General features: G+C 40.7%; 1 protein-coding gene and 1 pseudogene across 3 annotated transcripts in view; one reads left to right on the top strand and one right to left on the bottom strand.

The window, feature by feature from the left end:
• ANKS1B (ankyrin repeat and sterile alpha motif domain containing 1B) overlaps window positions 1–22,347 on the top strand; it is a 1,071,061-nt gene that overhangs the window by 43,271 nt on the left and 1,005,443 nt on the right. The gene's annotated exons all lie outside the window — the stretch shown is intronic.
• Window positions 10,440–12,181, bottom strand: LOC136176388 (thiosulfate sulfurtransferase/rhodanese-like domain-containing protein 2; annotated as a pseudogene).

Here is a 22,347-nt window from a genome sequence, read left to right as displayed (position 1 = left end):
CTAAGCATGCTCCACCTCTTTCCAGCTTTGTTTCTGTACTCGGGTATTCTCTTCCCTGGAGTGATTTCTGTTATAAAACTGTTCTAGCCTTCATTTATGGCCCACCTCATGTGCCATCGCCTTGTTTGCAGTCTCTCTTTTTGTATGGACGAATGCCATCTCTTTGTCCCCTGACTCTAGTCTTCTTTGTATCTTTGTCATGTCACTTACATATTTTAATATTACAAGAATTATTTGTATTCATGCTTTATGCTTTTTGTTTTAAATTTGTTTATTGATTTGAATAGGAAATACATATATTCAAATATTCCAAATATTTGAAAATAATATTTCAAAATATTCTTTTGAAAGAATGTATGATGAAAAGTGTTTTTAGCCCAGTTCACCTAGTCCTTTGCTTCAGAGGTAATCTTTCTTTTCAGTTATTGATATATCCTTCTGTAGAGTTTCATTACTTCAGTTCAGTCGCTCAGTCGTATCCGACTTTTTGTAACCCCATGAATCGCAGCACGCCAGGCCTCCCTGTCCATCACCAACTCCTGGAGTTTATCAAAACTCATGTCCATTGAGTCGCTGATGCCATCTAGCCATCTCATCCTCTGTCATCCCCTTCTACTCCTGCTTTCAGTCTTTTCCAGCATCAGGGTCTTTTCAAATGAGTCAGCTCTTTGCATCAGGTGGCCGAAGTATTGGAGTTTCAGCTTCAGCATCAGTCCTTTCAGTCAACACCCAAGACTGATTTCCTTTAGGATGTACTGGTTGGATCTCCTTGAAGTCTAAGGGACTCTCAAGTGTCTTCTCCAACACCACAGGTCAAAAGAATCAATTCTTCAGTGCTCAGCTTTCTTTATAGTCCAACTCTCACATCCATACATGACTACTGGAGAAAAACTATAGCCTTGATTAGACGGACCTTTGTTGGTAAAGTAATGTCTCTACTTTTTAATATGCTGTCTAGGTTCATCATAACTTTCTTCCCAAGGAGTAGGCATCTTTTAATTTCATGGTTGCAGTCAACCATCTGCAGTGATCTTGGAGCCCCCCAAAATAAAGTCAGCCACTGTTTCAACTCTTTGCCCATCTATTTGCCATGAAGTGATGGGACCAGATGCCATGATCTTAGTTTTCTGAATGTTGAGCTTTAAGCCAACTTTTTCACTCTCCTCTTTCACTTTCATCAAGAGGCTCTTTAGTTCTTCACTTTCTGCCGTAAGTGGTGTCATCTGCATATCTGAGAATATTGATATTTCTCCTGGCAATCTTGATTCCAGCTTGTGCTCCCTCCAGCCCAGCATTTCTCATGATGTACTCTGCATATAAGTTAAATAAGCAGGGTGACAATATACACCCTTGATGGACTCCTTTTCCTATTTGGAACCAGTCTGTTGTTCCTTGTCTGGTTCTAACTGTTGCTTCCTGACCTGCATACAGATTTCTCAGGAGGCAGGTCAGGTGGTCTGGTATTCCCATTTCTTTAAGAATTTTCCACAGTTTGTTGTGATCTACACAATCAGAGGCTTTGGCATAGTCAATAAAGCAGAGATAGATGTTTTTCTGGAACTTTCTTGCTTTTTCGATGATCCAGCGGATATTGGCAGTTTAATCTCTGGTTCCTCTGCCTTTTCTAAGTCCAGATTGAACATCTGGAAGTTCACGGTTCACATATTGCTGAAGCCTGGCTTGGAGAATTTTGAGCAGTACCTTACTAGCGTGTGAGATGAGTGCAATTGTGTGGTAGTTTGAACATTCTTTGGCATTGTCTTTCTTTGGTATTGGAATGAAAACTGACCTTTTCCAGTCCTATGGCCACTGCTGAGTTTTCCAAAATTGCTGGCATATTGAGTGCAGCACTTTCATAGCATAGTATTTTAGGATTTGAAATAGCTCAGCTGGAAATCCATCACCTCCACTACCTTTGTTCATAGTGATGCTTAGGCCCACTTGACTTCACACTCCAGGATGTCTGGCTGTAGGTGAGTGATCACACCATCGTAATTATCTGGGTCATGAAAATCTTTTTTGTTCAGTTCTTCTGTGTATTCTTGCCACCTCTTCTTAAGATCTTCTGCTTCTGTTAGGTCCATATCATTTCTGTCATTTATTGATGCTGTCTTTGCATGAAATGTTCCCTTGGTAACTCTAATTTTCTGGAAGAGATTTCTAGTCTTTCCCATTCTATTGTTTTCCTTTATTTCTTTGCACTGATCACTGAGGAAGACTTTATTATCTCTCCTTGCTATTCTTTGGAACTCTGCATTTGAATAGGTATATCTTTCGTTTTCTCCTTTGCTTTTGGCTTCTCTCCTTTTCTCAACTTTTTGTAAGGCCTCCTCAGACAGCCATTTTGCTTTTTTTCATTTCTTTTTCTTGGGGGTGCCTTGATCCCTGTCTCCTGTACGATTTCTCGAACCTCCGTCCGTAGTTGATTAGGCACTCTGTCTATCAGATCTAGTCCCTTTAATCTATTTCTCACATAGAAAAGTATATTTGTATATATGATCTCCTTCCTATCTATACAAAACTAGCATAGTATTTATCCTCTCAGTTTATCCTCTCTTCTTCATTGTGAGATATATGAAGAATCCATGTCTTTTTCCTTGTTATATTAATCTTCTGAGATACCTTAGTATTTAAGACCTACTGATTTTAATCTTTCCCTCAAACCTTTCATTGATGTTACTTATATTAACTCAAATTTCATTTTGACAAACTCTTTGATTAAAATGCTTTCCTTAAAATGGACTCAAAACCTTTCTTAACATTTCACTGTTAGCGTGCCAAAATGCCAAAGACTTGTAACTTTAAGACATGTTTAATGGGGACTTCCCTTATGGTCCTGTGGCTAAGACTTCATGCTCTGAATGCAGAGAACCTGCGTTCCATAACTGATTAGGGAACTGCATCTCACATGCTTCAGGTAAGACCCAGCATAGCCAAATAAAAAAAACGTTATTGGATTAGAGGAGTCACATGGATAAGTATTTTTGAATAGGATATTATTATTAGCAGGTACACCCTTTCTACCTTCTCTGGTAATTCTTCTGCTACTTTCTTGACAAAGTGCTTATTCTGTGAGGTCTTAAGGGGGATGGAATTGGGAACACTGCATTGGGATCAAGGGTTTTCAGTTTATGTAAGAATTTGTGAAAATGTAGTTCTTTGAACTGAACTGAACTTTATTATCAGTTCTTATGATGCTGTTGGGCAAGTGAAGCTAATAATATTTTCTGCATTTCTAAGAAGTTAAAACACAAAAAACCTTCCTTTTCTAATTGATACATGTGATTCTGGAGCGTTATATTTTGTTAAAACTTTTACTAACTTATTTACTTCTTAACATCTAGTTGTCTTTAATTACTTCATTAAAAGTATTAACTCCTTTCATGCTTCCTTTCCCCCTCTTAACTCAGAGTATCCGATTCCCTTTCCTAATTGGTGAAATTAGAATGAGTGAACTATGATCATAGTGGGATTAAAAACCCCTCATGACTAAGTCCTTATCAAGTTTGCTTTTAAAGAGCATATGTGAAAAAAAATAAAGTGCCTATGTGTGTCTCCTTCTTTCCTGTGCTGTCTGTATTCACAGTGTGCTGCTTAGCACATCATTCAGGCAAGTACACACAGACAATGAGATTAGATAAACCAGCTATTAAAACCATTATTAGCAACTCAGAAATTAGTGAATAGAGACTGAGCATCGAAGAGTATGTGTTCATCTCCGAATTTTAGTTATGAAAGCCATTGTTTTTTGTATGTAATAGGATAACATTGATTTTATTGAAAAAAAAATTTGCGGACAAGTTTATTTTCCATATAACTTGTGTGTTAATGGTTCATAATAAATGTGCTGTCTATAATAGGGATTCCGTGATTTGTAAGAAAATAATAAATTTCAGCCTTCCTCCAACTAAGTTTAAGAAAATAGTAAACTTAAACTTTGTTTTATAAGTTATAAATACCAAAAAGATATTTATTGATGACCCCATTTTATAAATATTATGATTTTCCTGAAAATTTCACTGATCATAACACTTTATAGAATTTTTTATTACTGTTATATTTTTTAATATAACATTTTTAATGGGAGCTTATAGTGTTCATCAGATAACATGGAGCCCATTATGGTTTTTTGTGTTTTTTTGCTCATTATGGTTTTTAATTGTGCTTTCTAATTTAAAAAGTCCCTTATAAACATTAGCAAAGAGAGTATTCCTGGGTAACCTTTGCATTTTAAGTAGCCTCAGTGATGTTTTTAGGACAAATAATGAACACATGTAATATTTTGAATAATATCAATTTATGGAAGTTTGCCAGTTTATCTAGTGATTATAGAAACCACTTGAAGTTAGTTTGTTCAATTATGTAAATTTCCATAATTATTTGCATACAATAGGGGTGGGTCAGAGGGTGAAGTGTCTTCCTGCAATGCAGGAGACCCAGATTTGATCCCTGGGTCCGGAAGATCCCCTGGAGAAGGCAATGGCAACCCATTCTGGTATTGCTGCCTGGAAAATCCCATGGACAGAGAAATCTGGTAGGCCATAGTCCGTGGGGTTGCAAAGAGTTGGACACGAATGAACGACTTCACTTTCTTTTCACTTTCCTGGCTCCAGCCAACTGAAACCTGACTCAGATCAGCTTAGGCCAAAAAGAGAATTTATTTGCTGATGGGACTGAGCCTGAGGGGGGGGTGAGGCTGACTCAAGGGATGGGTGTCGTTAGCAGGGCCCTTTTCCGCTTTCGCTTTTGCCCTGTGTGTTTGCTGTGTCTCTGAGGCCTGATCACTGCGAACGACTGCTGGTGGGAAGGGACTTCAGGCAACTATCTTTCAGTTTCTAAATTGAAAAAAAAAAAAATCTCATTTGTATGTGTAGCTTTTTGTTGTCTCAGCTTGGATCAGGTGTCCCTACCTTCCCATTGGCCAAACAACAGTGGCCTAGAGGGTAGAAAGGATTTTCAAGAAGATGCCAGTTCATATTCTAACTACATAATTCGAGATGGGGTAGGAATATTTCCAGTAGGTTGTGGGATGGGGGTTGGGGGAGATGAAGAAAGGGGATGATAGTCGCAATGCCTTTTGAGATGGGGAAGAAAGGGAAAGGTTTGGTGCATGTATAGCTGTTTAGGAGAGATGCTTTAGCAAGAATCAACAGGAGTCATTTGAATTATGTATAGTCAGGGGTCTCCATAGTAACAAAATCGGTAGCATGATACACACACACACACACACACACACACACACACACGGTGGTGACTTAGTTGCAAAATCGTGTCTAACTCTTGTGACCCCATGGGCCCTCCTCTGTGCATGGGATTTCCCAGGCAAGAATACTGAAGTGGGTTGCCATTTCCTTCTCCAGGGAATACTCCCCACCCAGGGATCAAACCTGCATCTCCTGCATTGCAGGTAGATTTCTTACTGCTGAGCCACCAGGAAAGCTCATGTATGTGTATAGTAAATATAAATATAAGGGATTGGTTCATGTGATCAGGGAGGCTAAGTCCCAAAATATGTGAGGTGAGTCGACAAGCCAAGCACTCGGGAGAGCTGATGGTATAGTTCCAGGGTGAAGATCAGCAGGCTTGACCCAGGAAGAGTCAGTGTTTCTGCTTGAATCAAAAGCAGAAAAAAAACTGATGTTCCTGTTTGAAGGCAGGCAAGCAGGAGAAATTCTTTCTTACCTGGGGGAAGGCCAACCCTTTTGTTTTATCCAGGCCTTCAACTGGTTGGATGATGCCTACCCACATTAAGGAGGGCAATCTGCTCTACTCAGTCTACTGATTTACATGTTAATCTCATTCAAAAGCATCCTCATAGAGACACCCAGAATAATGTATGACCAAATCTCTGGGCACCCCATGCACAGTGAAGCTGACACATACAGTGAAACATCATAAGGTTCTATGTGGTAGAATACTGGTTGGGCTGTGTTTGTACTAAATAGTTCTAATATAGAGCAAGTTTAAATTATACTGATAAGCATAAGATATACGAATTGGCCAGCCTATTCTTCTGAAAGTTTTTCATTTTTATTGTAGCCAAAACATAGTAACACTTTATCACATTATAAAATGGGAAGATACAACAAAACACATGAAAAGATGCTCAGCATCACTCATTATCAGAGAAATGCAAATCAAAACCACAATGAGGTACCATTACACGCCAGTCAGAATGGCTGCTATCCAAAAGTCTACAAGCAATAAATGCTGGAGAGGATGTGGAGAAAAGGGAACCCTCTTACACTGTTGGTGGGAATGCAAACTAGTACAGCCACTATGGAGAACAATGTGGAGATTCCTTAAAAAACTGGAAATAGAACTGCCATATGACCCAGCAATCCCACTCCTGGACATACACACTGAGGAAACCAGAACTGAAAGATACACATGTACCCCAATGTTCATTGCAGCACTGTTTATAATAACCAGGACCTGGAAGCAACCTAGATGCCCATCAGACGAATGGATAAGAAAGCTGTGGTACATATACACCATGGAATATTACGCAGCCATTAAAAAGAATACATCTGAATCAGTTCTAATGAGATGGATGAAACTGGAGCCCATTATACAGAGTGAAGTAAGCCAGAAAGATAAAGATCAATACAGTATACTAACACATATATATGAAATTTAGAAAGATGGTAACAATAACCCTATATGCAAGACAGAAAAAGAGACACAGATGTATAGAACAGACTTTTGGACTCCATGGGAGAAGGCGAGGGTGTGATGATCTGAGAGAATAGCATTGAAATGTGTATATTATCAAGTGTGAAACAGATCGCCAGTTCAGGTTGGTTGCTTGAGACAAGTGCTCGGAGCTGGTGCACTGGGAAGACCCAGAGGGATGGGATGGGGAGGGAGGTGGGAGGGGGATTCAGGATGGGGAACACATGTAAATCCATGGCTGATTCGTGTCAATGTATGACAAAAACCATGACAATATTGTAAAGTAATTAGCCTCCAACCAATAAAAATAAATGAAAAAAAAAAAATGGGAAGATACTTGGTATGTGAAATGGAGTATATTAACAATCGATGTTATTATAAATGAAACTGGAGTCTACTGGCCTAAATACCTGCTTAAATGCCATCCATGTAGATATGGGATATAAATCTTAAAAAAGAAAAAGAATACATCTATTGAGGAACTTCCTTGGTGGCTAAGACTCCAGGCTGCCAATGCAGGGGGCAGAGTTCAGCCCTTGGTCTGAGAATTAGATCCCAGTAAGCCACAACTGAGAGTTTGCTTGCTTCAACTTAAGATACTACATTCAGTTCAGTTGAGTTTAGTTGCTCAGTCGTGTCCAACTCTTTGTGACCCCATGGACTGTAGCATGCCAGGCTTCCTTGTCCATCACCAACTCCCGGAGCTTGCTCAAACTCATGTCCATCGAGTTGGTGATGCCATCCAACCATTTCATCCTCTGTCATCCCCTTCTCCTCCTGCCTTCAATCTTTCCCAGCCTCAGGGTCTTTTCTAAGGAGTCAGTTCTTCGCATCAGATGGCCAAAGAATTGGAGTTTCATCTTCAGCATCAGTCCTTCCAATGAATATGCTGGACTGAATTCCTTTAGGATTGACTGGTTGGATCTCCTTGCAGTCCAAGGGACTCTCAAGAGTCTTCTCCAACACCACAGTTCAAAAGCATTAGTTCTTCAGTGCTCAACTCTCTTTATACTCCTACTCCCACATCCATACATGACTACTGGCAAAACCATAACTTTGACTAGATGGGCCTTTTGCCGGGGTCCAGCCTCGACAGGATCCAGGGGGTACCCTCAGGATGAACGGCGTCGGCGAGAGAGAGAGACGTGAGACTAGCCTTGATAGGGCCAAGTCTGCGAGGGGGAGAGAAAGAGAGAGAGAGAATGACCAGACGGGGGTGCAGAGAGTCTGGAAGAGTCTGGCAATGCTTTATTTTTTACCGTGGCTTTTATACCCTACATTAGTACATTTCTAAGGGGAAGATAGTTTAACATTATATCAGCTTGTTCTTCACAAAACCAGGGTGTTTTCTGCATACTTCTTTGTTTATGAGGGTCTTGTACATTATCTTTTGGCCTTGGGGCCTATCAACAGTTTTGCAGGTCAGGTGATTGTAAACCTATTTTCTGTTTCTATGGTGACCTTAACTGAAAGGTAGCAGTCTCATAGGGCAATAGTACAGAGTAGAATTATATTCTTGTTAATACAAAAGTTAATCTTTCTGCAAAAGTTGTCAGTTGCGTTTATCTAAGAAGTTTACCCCATACAGACTCTGCGGCTTCAGTTAGGCAGCTTCTACCTAGCACTCCTGGCTGACAATTAACAACCATCTCATTGTTACCACACTAGGGCTAAGTTCTTATTTCCCTAGATCTTTAACTATATTAACAATGGTCTCCACAACACAACCTTAGCACATTAAAGGCAAAAATACAGCAAGCAAAACACAGCAAGTAAAACATAGCAAGCAAATCACAACCCAATAACCACCTATAGAATAATTTTCTTATGTTTTCCAATAGGACTCCTTTACCCCTTAAAAGGGCTCTATATCTATTAGGGCTTTTATATAATCAGGTTCTTTATGTTATTTTATGATTAGGATATTATAAGCAATCATGTATATTAGTACCAAGCGCATAAATGCATTTGGCTAACAAAACTACCAGCAAAGGAGTTTGAATTAAAACACTCCTTTCACCCTAAATAATTTCATAAAATACCACCACCTGGGAAACTTATTGATTAAAATTCTATATTGATTCTTATTTGGGAAGAGATCGGGGAAGGCCTTCCTGCCTGTGTCAGAGAAATTAGGGAGTAGTCCATTGAGGCAGGCATCAGAAAGACAGATATCATCTTTAAGGTGAGAGCCGGGGGCAGCTTTCCGAAATCCCTGAAAACCTGATCTGCCTTGCCTATCAGGCTTTCTCCTCATGACCTTGTCATGGGTGGGATCTCGAGAGCTGGCCTTTTCAAAACCCCTGATAACCTGATTCGCCTTGCCCGTAAGGTTTTTCTCTTACGGCATTGTTAGGGGCAGGGTCTCGTGAGCTGACCTTTTCAAAACCCCTGATAACCTGATTCGCCTTGCCCGTAAGGTTTTTCTCCCCTATGGCCTTTCCAAGGGCGGGGTCTCGTGTGTTGGCTCCCGGCAGCCTTTGTCAGCAAAGTAATGTCTCTGCTTTTTAATATGCTGTCTAGGTTGATCATTGGAGAGGGAAATGGCAACCCATTCCAGTACTCTTGCCTGAAAAATTCCATGGACGGAGGATCCTGGTAGGCTACAGTCCATGGGGTCGCAAAGAGTCAGACACGACTGAGCGAATTCACTTCACTCAAGGTTGATTATAGTTTTCTTTCAGTGTCCTATGCTGCAACTAAATTTTCTTCCAAGATCCTACATGCCGCAACTAAAAAAGATTTTGCATCCTGCAACAGAGATTGACAATCCCACATGCCATAGTTAGGACCTGGTGGAGCCAAATAAATATATAGATATTAAAAAATACATCTATTGAGTTAAAGAAGTAGCTGAGAATTTCTCTGAATGTTAGATGTGACTAGGGAATATTTCAGTTCCTGAAAAATTAAAGTCAGCTTTACCATTGGGAAAAAAGGGTGCCTGTTAGGTGAGAATTATGTTATTAACTTTGGATTAGATTTTCACAGAAAAGCTTATGTTTTATTGTATTCAATGGGTAAAATCAATTTATTTGAAACAATTTTCCTTTTATTTTGCAATAAAAATATTTAATTAGGTTATGTACATTGGTTTTTCAGACATAATGCTGTTGCACACTTAATAGACTGTAGCATAATATAAGCATAACTTTTATATACACTGAGAAATGAAATAATTCATGTAACTCATTTCACTGTGGTGGATTGAAATTGAATATATATCTCTGAGGTATACCTGTGAATACTGTAGGCTTTGCAGGTCATGTCTCTCTTGTAGATGCTTGATTCTGCCGTAGATCATATGTAAATAAATGGGTGTGGCTATTCCAGTAAAACCTTATTTATAGAAGGAGGTGGGCCAAATGCCATAGTTTACAGATCCTTATCTTGTCTAGTGCTCTCAGGCTAGCAGAGAAGAGAGGAAGGGAGGGCTGGATGACAGATTGGCCCTGGTTCAGAGGGGTCCACATACAGGGCTGTGCAGCTTTCACAATTTTGCTTGGGACAGACAGGTTTGTGGATACCTAAAATGACTACTGCCAGCCCTGTTGCATGGCACAGAAGAAGCAGGTCAGCTCGCCAGGCTCAAGGCTCTTTCCCTCAGCAACTTTGGGGTCCCACGTAGCTCGCCTTTTTCTGTGCTCCGGCATCTTCTGAGTCAGAACGTCTCCAGTAAGAGATCAGCCCCCAGATTTCTCTTCCCTCTCTTGTAAAGGACAGGTGGCCGACACGGTGACCAGTTGGCCGTGGTGGTTCTGGGGTCACTGAAGTTCTGTGTTTCTGTTACAGGTCCCTGTTTCTCTGTTAAGTATAGCTCTAGCATTCTCTAATACATGTAACCCCAAACCTAGCTGTGTGGGGAAATGCAGATGGGACTGCTCACATGAGCATGGCCCGCCCTCATCAATAGCCGGCCAGGGCCCAGGGCTCCCGGGCAGTGACTCCTGCTGTGAGAGCTCCCTGGGTGCATGTGGCCCCTGGGCTCTGTACTCGCGTTCTTCTTTAAAGCTGCTCTGGCCTGGCCTTGCAGACTGTCTCCTTCCTTTGTTTTGACATGTGACACAACAGGCTGTGAATCGTTGTTCTTGGCAGGGAGGGCAGCTCAAGGCAAGCTGACAGTACTGGGGAATGACGCAGAGTTTATACTGGTCCCATGGGACCCCATAGTAGGAGCATTCTGACACTAAGTCGCTGTTGAGGATAAGACCTGATGCTCATTGAAAGCAACCAGCTTCCCTATGTAAAAGCCATCAGGTAGCGCCTCCAGGCACTTGTGGACCACCCTTGAGCTGGGACACTCCTTGCACACTCCCTTGTCTTTCAGGTTGACTGAACCCCACTCACAACAGATGCCACAGTGCACCCTCTTCTCTTTGAAAAGTTCTAGATTTTCATCAACGTAGCCAGGGAAGTAACTGAATTTCCTGATGTCTGGGCCTAAGCAGCCCTAGGCTTGTCCTATTTTGCTTTCATAGGAGTTTCTGCAGTCCAGTAGGATAGTATCAATTTCTTCTTGATTTGCCTGAGACAGAAACTTTTCTACTTTGTGAAGTTCACCTAGGGATAAATGGGTTCCAGGCTTCTTGTAGGAGGTCTTATTGGGACTGATCCCCATGGGCACAATTTCTTCAAACTCACCAACACACAATTGTGGAAAACAGCAAACTCTTCCTTTGCTGGTCTTACAGTCGTCCTTACACATGTAATCCTTTATAAACAGTGGACAGTAAAGCATCACTTCTATGTAGAGTCTGGAGGCTAATCTGCTTCCACCAACTAACTGTCCCATTCATTCCTTCCATAGCAAAACAAACTAGTAGTGACTCTCCAGAGTTCCATGATGAGCATTGTCAATCACATCCGGGCTCCTTGAGAAAGAGGATGGAGTCTAGTGAAGTCTGTTTTGGGCTTGCCTGTGAGGTGCAGCTGCTGACACAGAGCTGTCTGCCAGGCACAGACCCAGTCAGGATCCTTCAGGTCACAGTAGCAGTAATAAAGTAGCCAGTTCCCCTTCAGCATTGCCCCTGGTCACTCATCAGCTCATCAGGGCTAAAGCAGCCTGTATCAGGGAGCCGGGCAGACGCTTCATGGTTGCAGCTAAGGTCCTCTGTGAAAGGGTTCCTTTTGTCTGCAGACTCAGGACTTTTTGAGGTGCTCAGTCTCATAGCCAGCTGCTTTAAAGCAAGTGCTCTGGAAAACTCATCAACATGTTGTGTTGCCACATGTCTGTGGCTGCTGATTGGGTCTGTAAGCAGTTCCTGATGCCAAATTCCACCATTTTTCTTTACATTTAAAAGGAGGTGCTGGAACTTCCTTCGCTTTGACAAAAGGGCAAATGCCTTTTTCTTTGCAAACGAGTATTTCTTCTTTGTACTGACATCTAACTCTACTTTGAGTCTGCTGCTGGGGTGATAAGACTTGTGTCTTTCAAATCCAGGTCTGAAAACCTTAAAACACAGGCCTGCAGGTCATCTCCTTGGTCTGGTGGAGTGAAAGAAGGCATCTGGTTTGGTTTCATCAGTGGGCAGATTCGTTTCAGTTAACTATGTCCTCACTCTGGAAGTTAGGCGATTGACTTACCTCTTAATGATCTGATCAACCTTGCCCCTTCAGGATACTCTTGACAAAGCTTAATATTGTGTCATCAAGCACAGGAGAAATGTTTATAGAGTCTAACCCCTACATGAGAATGCAGGACAAAGAAGAGAGGATTTGGAGCTGAGATACAATAAGTTGATAACTAACACACCCCAGAACTAGTGTTTATTTTGATTTTGGTGCTTAGGATTCCTGGACCATGTGTAGATGGTATAAATTTAAAGCTGAAAGTCTTGAGGATAGGTTATAGTCAAGAACTCTCAGGAAGAGTTTTTTCATTCTTCCCAGAGCCCAGGCTGAAGCACATTTCTTTTCATCTTGTATGCTAGTGATACCCAAGCAGATAGCCCTCTGAAGGTACCAGCTTTCTACAGAGATTTGGATCTCTTCTGGTCAAAGGCTGTAAAAACCCAAGCCCATTGGTTACCTAACTGAAAAACCTTTCCAAGGTAAATTGCAGGTAAGCTCCTGAACTTATTGCTCTGGTTTGCAGTTGCATTTTTTTTTAGGGATTTCTTTCACATTCTTTTGAGCTCCTAACTCCACTTTTCGATCCATACAGGGTTTTATTTATTTGCTTTGGCTTATTTCTGTGCCAGTGTAAGCCTTCCTTCAACCACTCTCCCATCCTTTGTCATGACCTTCAAAGACATCTATTTTAGGTGTTGAGGATATAATAAAAGAGACATATCCCAATGTTCTCATGGAGCTCATCATTTTAAAGGGGAAAGAAAAATAGGTGACATATTACTCTATTAGGTGATGATAAATGTTATGAAGAAAAGTGAGGTAGGATAAAGAAATAAAGTAATGAAGATGCTGTTTCATAGAGATCAGGTTAGGCCTTGCTGATAGGATGTTGGTTGTTTAGTTGCTCAGTTGTGTCCAACTCTCTTGCAATCCCAGAGTATTGGTAGTGTAATGTCAAAGTCTGTAAGTGTATTATACGTTTGTATAATGAGCAGTTCATATTGGTGTCCTAAGTAATGTTAACTCATAAACTGAGCTAAGAGATTGGATATTGCTTCAATAACTCAAATATTAATATGTTTTAAAAAGATAATGGGGAAATATCCTGAGGACAATTCCTTGAGTACTGTCAGTCTTTAATATTTCCTATTATAAATGCTGCCAGTGTTGAATAATAAATGATCTATAAGATAATACAGTATGCAGTGTTTTGACATGCATTATAAACTCATCATCTTTTCCAGACTCTGTTGCTCCTCCTGTATTCACTTCCTCTGTTAACGGTGCACCGCCATCCATCTTGCTGTTTATGCCATTAGCTTGCTTTCCCCCATTCAGCATGCATTTCAGTACCTGCTTGTGTTACTAGATGCTGAGAACAGGGCAGGTAAACTAGGGAGAGCTAAGTGAGGTGCTTGCCTTGGGTAGAAAATGTAATAGGATGCGAAGAAACCCTTAGTAATCATGATAAATACTATTTTAATGCAGTGTTTTAAAAAATCAATGTAGGCAAAAAATCTGCAATGAGTGAAATATCAAACTTTTAAGTAAAGAAGGGATTCAGATATGTCGTTGTTACTGTTAAGTGACTCAGTCATGTCCAACTCTGTTGCGACCCTGTGGATTGTAGCCCAGCCAGCCTCCTCCGTCCATGGGATTTTCCAGGCAAGAATACTGGAGTGGCTTGCCGTTTCCTTCTCCAGGGGATCTTCCCGACCCAGGGATCAACTCTTGTCTCCATGTCTCCTGTATTACAGGTGGGATTCTTTACTGCTGAGCCACCGGCAAACCCAGGTTCAGCTTTGCCATGCCATAAACCCAAAAGTGAGTGCCTCACTTTCCAAACCTAAAATCTGGCTCTGCTGACCACGTAATGGAAATAAGTCATAGTGTCTGCCCATAAAGAGTTCATCAGTAGGAGGAGAGAGATGTGACTAAGGTACAAAAGCAAAAGTCCACTAAGGTAGAAATAAAATAGGGATTCAAAGAAGTTTCTTCAAAGGGGATGTAGGGATTAGGAAAGAACCTGGGTTGTCCTAGACGTCTTTCTTCCTCGTGCTGTGGGTTAAGTCACTCAGTTGTATCTGACTCTGCGACCCCATGGACTGTAGCCCACCAGCCTCCTCTTCCTTAGCTTTACCAAATTTTGAATTCCTTTCAAAAATCCCAATTGAATATATCCTTTCTTTTTCTCTAAACCCTCTTCTATTTAACATCCTTTAGTAATTATCGATCACCTTCACTATGAAAGCCTAAAAGGTGTCCAAAGCATTTAATGGTCTAAGCTTTATTTCATCTTGGCGTTCTTCATGGATTCAGACTTGTACTCTGGTTCTCACATGGCTCTGTGTGTGCCATTTCCTCTTTCCGGGAAGCCATTGCTTCTTCTCACAACTAAATTGTGTTTAAACTTTAGCACTCAGCTGAGACATTGCCTTCCCAGGGGCTGTGGTTTACATGTATGTGTCTTTGGTGCTTAACACAGGCAGTTAATACTTGTAAAATATCTAGACCGTCCTTGGTGAAGAAGCGCTCACACTTTTGTGCCCATTCACATGACTTCCATCCCGGCGACCGTGTTTGCTCTGTAAGCATCAGCGTGGTTAAGGACAGGCTGTCTGACATTCATGAGGTGGGTCATCTTTCCACCTCGATGCTCATTTACACTTTGTGTCTACTCTGTCTACTCCTGTAGGGTCATCTGCATGCTCCTTTTACAGACCTCTTTGTGTCTGATCATCCATTATTGCTCCTTCCAGGCTCCTGATCAATTAGCAGAGCTATTAGCCATTGGCCAATAATTCATATATATCCTTACCTCAAACCACTTCTCTCTCTTACAAAGATTATGAACCTCTGCCTGATGTTGGATTTTTCTTTCACTCCTGTCCTTTAGAATAGTGATACTCAGACTGACCATGTGAAGGACTTTTTGTTTTGTTTTGAGTCATCATGATTGATCATTTTGTAGAATATAAAATCACACCCTTGGTTTTTGTGATAATGTGAAGTTGATATAAATGTTTTCAACTGTGTACTCTCACTGTTTATACTTGTGTATATATATCTTGTGGAATGATAAAAAAAAGTTTGTGAGCGTGCTTTCGTCTGTGGACCACATTTTAAATAACACTGAAGCAGTTCATTCCTGCATAGGCTATAGTGTAATAGAGGATTTTTATCTTGTTCCAACATATCAAACAGATCCATCTGTGAGCTGTATGTTTTCTGCAGGAGTCACTCTTTGCGAGTTGCACAAATTTTCTTTTGAGGCTCATGGCTACATTATTCCTTCTGATTTACTGCCTGAAAGAGGTTAAGGGGGAAGTTCTATCAGGGGCTTCCTTTGTCCCTTTGTCCCTTCCTATCATAGTAGATCTTATTTCACTCAGGTCAAAGAACCAACATTTGGGTTTTGGTTGCTGCTGAATATTTCCATCTCAATTATGTATTCAAGGGCCAGATACATAACCAGATGGTGGATCTGTAGACCCATTGGACCAACTGTGAGACGGACTTGGACCTGGACTCCACTTATTTTCTGGACTGTATGTGCTTCCACTGTACCTGGGTGGCCATATAAGTATTTTGGGTACCCTGGTGTCAATGTTAGCTTAGGAACTATATCCAGCAGTCCCTGGATGGGGTGAGTATCACTCTGTCCCCACTGTTGAGCTACTCTGGTAGATGGCGGCACACCCCTTTGGAGAATGATTGGAGAAGCTCAGGAGGATGTGTCCTCCCCTTACATTGATGGGCTTTAGGTTTCTGAACGGGCTCAGATCTGGAAACTACACGTAAATCTTCTGCTCTTAAGTCTTCCATCTTTTTTGGCCATAAAAGTCAAGCAATAATGTTATTTTTTACTTATTGTGGGTTGAATTGTGTCCATTAAAAATTCATATGTTGAAGTACTAACCCTAGTCCTTCAGAATGGGACCATATTTGAAAGTAAGGTCATGGAAGACATAATTAGTTAAGATGAGGCCATATTGGAATAGATTAGGTCTCTAATCCTACATGGTTGGTTCTTATAAAAAGGAGAAATTTGGACATGGAAAAAACACATACAAGAGAATGCCACATGAGGATGAAGACAGAGATTAGAGTGATGCTTCTGCCAGCCAATGAGTGCTAAAGATTGCCAGCAAACCACTTGAAGACAGATGGAACAGGTGCTCGCAGCCTGCAGAAGAAACTGGCCTCACTGACTCCTCAATCTTGGATTCTTGCCTCCAGAATACATATCTGTTGTTTATGTCACTCAGTTTGTGGAACTTTGTTATGGAAGCCCTAGCAAATGAACATACTACCCATCTCTTTTGCCTCAACAAAGAAAAATGGCCTTGCAGGTCAAGGTTCTCTGGTTGCTGCTCTGACCTTACTGTCTTTTATGCCAAATACATTAATCCTGCTTCTAATAGTTAAATGATACCTCTGGTGCCTTCTATTTTGGAATCCTCTAACTCACATTGACATCCCATCACTGTTTCGGAACCTCATTAAGGTTTTCTTGCTAGAAATTATAGTCTGAGTCACAGGAGAGTGCCTCCGTGTAAATACACTTTTTTCTCTCTGGTATTCTGCCCCCTGCCTCAGCTTAACACCCTCTACATACACTTCTATATGTGTGCCCAATTCTCAACATCACATGTCAGACAGGGTCAGAAGCTTTTTCGATGAATAAACTATTTCTTTCCATGGTAGAGACTGTATTTCACAATTAGAGTGATTATGAGTATGATCTGACCATACTTGTTGGTCTAGAGGTGATGAGGGGAGGCAAGGCAGATCTTAAGGAGGACATCTTCCTCAAGTACTGCCTTCGCAAATCTCCAAGCAGTTAGAGGCTGCTTTCCTTTATGAAAGGGAATCGAGTGGATCCTTTCAGCCCAGAGGCTTTGTCAGAATATGAGTGTTCAGTGTTCTTAACGAATCCAATACCACTGTCCCATGTTTCCTTATCTTACTCTCTTCTTAGCAGAGCAAGGGAGGCCTGCTAAGGCTGTATGTTTAGTCTTCTTTGTAGCTCAGCTACTGAGTCAAATCTTAGACCTAATTTTCAGTGCAGTCTGCTCTCTGGGCACAGGAGATTAGGTTTAATTTAAATGCTGATTTTCATAGCATTCTGTTTTTTACAGCTTGCCCTGCATTTTGATAGGTGTTTTACCCAAGCCTGCTGGTCCCATTCTTCAGAGCTTTTTAGAGCAGTTAACAAATACTAACTCCAGAATATTGCAGTTATGATTGCCCCCATATCTTTCAAGTATTAGAGCTGTTGTGTAAGCTTGTACGTTCTCTTTCTTCCTCTTCTACATTTCAGTCTACCCCAGGTAAGAATTTTAGTCATTCTGCTGCTGTGACATCGTATGGGCTATTACCACTCATATATCAATAGAAATTGGATCCCTGATGCCAGCTGACCAGTTAAGTGATACTATTCTAGAATCCCATTCTGAGGGTCTGTTTTTTAGTACCACTTCTATTACCAACAGTCTTAATTAGGATTTTCTTCAAAAGCAGACGCTGAGGTTAAGGATTTAGGGGCAGGAAATGTATTTTCAAGGTGATCCCAGGAAGCCTAGGGAGGAAGTGGAGGAAAAGCTGTGGGTCCTTAAAGTGGGAAGCTGTCAGCATCAGTATGACTGTCCATAGCAATGGCATGAGAACTCACAGATGAGTCAAGAGGATAGGGTGTGGGCGTTAACAAGGTCTCTATAAAGAGTACAGATGTAAAACAAGAGCACAGAAACTAGTACACAGAATTAAGCACTTAATAAATTTAGGTATTATTTCTACTGGTGGTTAATCAAAAAACAAGTAATTTTTATTTATTTTGTTTGATTTTGCAGTATGAAAAGATTCATTTCAGGATACTTTTAATTAGTAAACTCCTAATGTATTTGAAGGTGGCTTCCCAGGTGGTTCAGTGGTAAATAATCTGCTTGCTAGTGCAGGAGATGCGGGTTCAGTCTCTGTGTCGGAAAGATCTCCTGGAGGAGAAAATGGCAACCCACCCCAGCGTTCTTGCGTGGGAAGGAATTCTTGCGTGTCCCATGGACAGAGGAGCCTGCAGGGCTACAGTTTATGGGGTTACAAAAGAGTCAGACCTGACTTAGTGACTGAACCAGTGCATTTGAAATGTGATTTGAATTGTGAAAATTTCCAAACTTTTTCAGCTTTCAAAAATATATTTATTTTGCTAAGTGAGGTACTCCTATAAGCCCTGACTTATGATTGAACTGCCATAACAATGAAATAATGACTGGCCTTTATTTAGTCTTTTAAATTTTTTTTTAAAATTTAGTCTCTATGACCTAAGTTTAGTTCTTGCCTTGCAGTTATTTTGAACTGAATCACTTCACTCCAGCTTTTTAAATTTGTTTTACTTCTTATTAACTTGATGAAAGAAAAAGAAAATTTCTGTTTTTCACTTTTTAAAAAGAAACTGTTATTTATGGTTCTCTGGGGCCTCAGGAAAATCCTTACTTAAGGTACAAATGGTAATTGTCATTTTTTCTCAGAGGAAGTATCTGTTACACTAGTGAAACTGATATAAATTTAGAACATGAAATTTGATGATTCCTATTTTTAAATTATTCTATTCATACTTCTGTTTGATTTCATCATAATTTTATCATCATGTAGATCAAGGAAATGAAATTTTTCATTTTAAAAAATTATTTTTTCAAAGGAACATATCAAGGCAAAGCATAGAAGGCAAAGTATCAGTTAATTTGATGGGATGTGGGTCGCTAAGACTAAGTCGTGTCTGACTCTTTTGCAACTGCATGGACTGTAGCCCACCAGCCTTCTCTGTCCATGGGATTTCCCAGGCAAGAATACTGAAGTGGGTTGCCATTTCCTTCTCCAGGGGATCTTCCCAATAATTTAACAGTTGACCTTTTTTGGAAAGAGAGGCAAGTTAGAGAAGGAATACAAAAGAGTGCGTTTGATAGTAGCAAAATACTTAACAGATTTATACAGAAAATAAGAGTCACAGAACAAAAAATTTTATATCAACATTTCAGTTGAATAATATATATAGCTGGAGAATAATAATAGCTGGCTAATTACTGGAACAAATAATAAAGCAGTCATTCGGTGTCACCAAGAGGACAAGAAATTGAACTATGGGAGACACCAAAGGTTAATTACAAACAAATCATGCCAAATAATTTCATTTTGATATCTAGGCAAGGTCAATGAGTAAAGAAATTCTAATGAACTTGAGTATATAGATTGTTTAATATCCTTTTTTAAAGGATACATTAGATATGGTGCTATATGACACTTTATGAATAGAGAAAGGTTAATTATAGAAATAAGAGGGAAGCTGCTGCATACCACAGGGAGCTCATCTTGGTGCTCTGTGATGACCTAGGTGGCTGGGATGGGGAGGGTGGAAGGGAGGTTCAAGAGGAAGGAAATATGTGTGTACTTATAGCTGATACATGTCAAATTAATGCAACATTGTAAAGCAGTTATACTCCAATTAAAAAATATAGAACAAGACCCAGATTCCCCAACAGATAGTCCCTCCCATCAGGAAGCTTCCACAAGCCTCTTATCCTTACCCCTCAGAGGGCAGACAGAATGAAACCATGGTTACAGAAAACCAGCCAAACTGGTCACATGCATAACAGTCTTGTGTAACTCAGTGAAACTGTGAGCCATGATGTGTGGGGCCACCCAGGACGGAACAGGTCTTGGTGGACAGTCCTGACAAAATGTTAATCTACCGGAGAAAAGAATGGCAAACTTCTTCAGTATTCTTGTCTTGAGAACCCTATGAACAGTATGAAAAGGCAAAAAGATATGACACAAAAGATGAACTCCCCAGGTCAGTAGGTGCCCAATATGCTACTGGAGAAGCGTGGAGAAATAACTCCAGAGAGAATGAAAAGGCTGACCCAAAGTGAAAACAACACCCAATTGTAGAAGTGCCTGGTGATAAAGTCTGATGCTGTAAAGAATAAATCGCATGGGAACCTGGAATGTTAAGTCCATGAATCAGGTAAATTCTGTTCAGATCAGTCGCTCAGTCATGTCCGACTCTTTGCGACCCCATGGTCTGCAGCACGCCAGTCTTCCCTGTCCATCACCAACACCTGGAGCTTGCTCAAACTCATGTCCATTGTGCCAGTGATGCCATCCAACCATCTCATCCTCTGTCGTCCCCTTCTCCTCCTGCCATCAGTTTTTTTTCAACATCAGGGTCTTTTCCAATGAGACAGTTTTTGCCTCAGGTGGTCAAAGTACTGGAGCTTCAGCATCAGTCCTTCCAATGAATATTCAGGATTGATTTCCTTTAGAAGTGACTGGTTTGATCTTTTTGTGGTCCAAGGGACTCTCAAGAGTCTTTTCCGGCACCACAGTTCAAAAGCATCAATTTTTCGGTGCTCAGCCTTCTTTAAGGTCCAACTTTCACATCCATACATGACCATGGCTTTGACTAGATGGACCTTTGTTGGCAAAGTAATGTCTCTGCTTTTTAATATGTTGTCTATGTTGGTTATCGCTTTTCTTCCAAGGAGCAAACTTCTTTTAATTTCATGGCTGCAATCACCATCTGCAGTTATTCTGGAGCCCCCCAAAATAAAATCTCTCAGTTTCCATTATTTCCCCATCTATTTGCCATGAAGTACTGGACCAGATGCCATGATCTTAGTTTTTCGAATGTTCAGTTTTAAGCCAACGTTTTCATTCTTCTCTTTCACTTTCATCAGTAGTTCTTCACTTTCTGCCATAAGAGTGGTGTCATCTGCATATCTGAAGTTATTGATATTTCTCCCAGAAATCTTGATTCCAGCTTGTGCTTCATCCAGCTTTGCATTTTGAATGATACAGCCTTGATATATTACTTTTCCTATTTGGAACCAGTCTGTTGTCCCATGTCTGGTTCTAACTCTTGCTTCTTGCCCTGCATACAGATTTCTTAGGAGGCAGGTAAGGTGGCATGGTATTCCCATTTCTTGAAGAATTTTCCACAGTTTGTTGTGATCCTCAAATTCAAAGGCTTGGCATAATCAAACAGATCAAATTAATTAAACTGATCACATGGACCACAGCCTTGTCTAACTCAATGAAACTATTAGCCGTGAGATTAAGACCACCCAAGATGGATAGATTGTGGTGGAGAGTTCTGACAAAACACGGTCCACTGGAGAAGGGAATGGAAAACCAATTCAGTGTTCCTGCCTTGAGAACCCCATGAACACTATGAAAAAAACAAAAAGATATGACACTGAAAGATGAACTCCCAGGTTGGTAGGTGCCCAGTAGGCTACAGGAGAAGAGTGGAGAAATAACTCCAGAAAGAATGAAGAGATGGAACCAATGTGAAAACAACACCCAGTTGTGGTTGTGTCTAGTGATGGAAGTAAAGTCCGATGCTGTAAAGAACAATATTGTGTAGGAACCTGGAATGTTAGGCCCATAAATCAAGGTAAATTGAAAGTGGTCAAACAGGAGATGGCAAGAGTGAGCACTGACATTTTAGGAATCAGTGAACTAAAATGAACTGGAATGGGTGAATTTAACTCAGCTGACCATTATATCTACTACTGTGGGCAAGAATCCCTTAGAAGACATGGAGTAGCCTTCATAGTAAACAAGAATCTGAAATGCAACACTTGGGTGCAATCTCAAAAATGACAGAATGATCTCTGTTCATTTCCAAGACAAACCATTCAGGATCACAGTAATCCAAGTCTGTGCACCAACCAGTAATGCTAAAGCAGCTGAAGTTGAACGGTTCTGTGAAGACCTACAAGACTTCCTAGAACTAACACCCCAAAAAGATGTCCTTTTCATCATATAGGACTGGAATGTAGAAGCAGGAAGTCAAGAGATACCTGGAGTACAGGCAAATTTGGCCTTGGAGTACAAAATGAAGCAGGGCAAAGGCCAACAGAGTTTTGCCAAGTGAACGCACTGGTCATGGCAAACACCCTCTTCTGACTACACAAGAGAAGACTCTACACTTGGACATCACCAGATGGTCAACACCGAAATCAGATTGATTGTATTCTTTGCAGCCAACGATGGAGAAGCTCTCTACAGTCAGCTAAAACAAGACTGACTATACTCATGATCTGA

The sequence above is a fragment of the Muntiacus reevesi genome, chromosome 1 (assembly GCF_963930625.1).
Source record: "Muntiacus reevesi chromosome 1, mMunRee1.1, whole genome shotgun sequence".
In the NCBI taxonomy this organism is placed as follows: Eukaryota; Metazoa; Chordata; class Mammalia; order Artiodactyla; family Cervidae; genus Muntiacus; species Muntiacus reevesi.
Note: the sequence above shows the minus strand (reverse complement) of the source record. Positions and strands in the feature narration are given on the sequence as shown.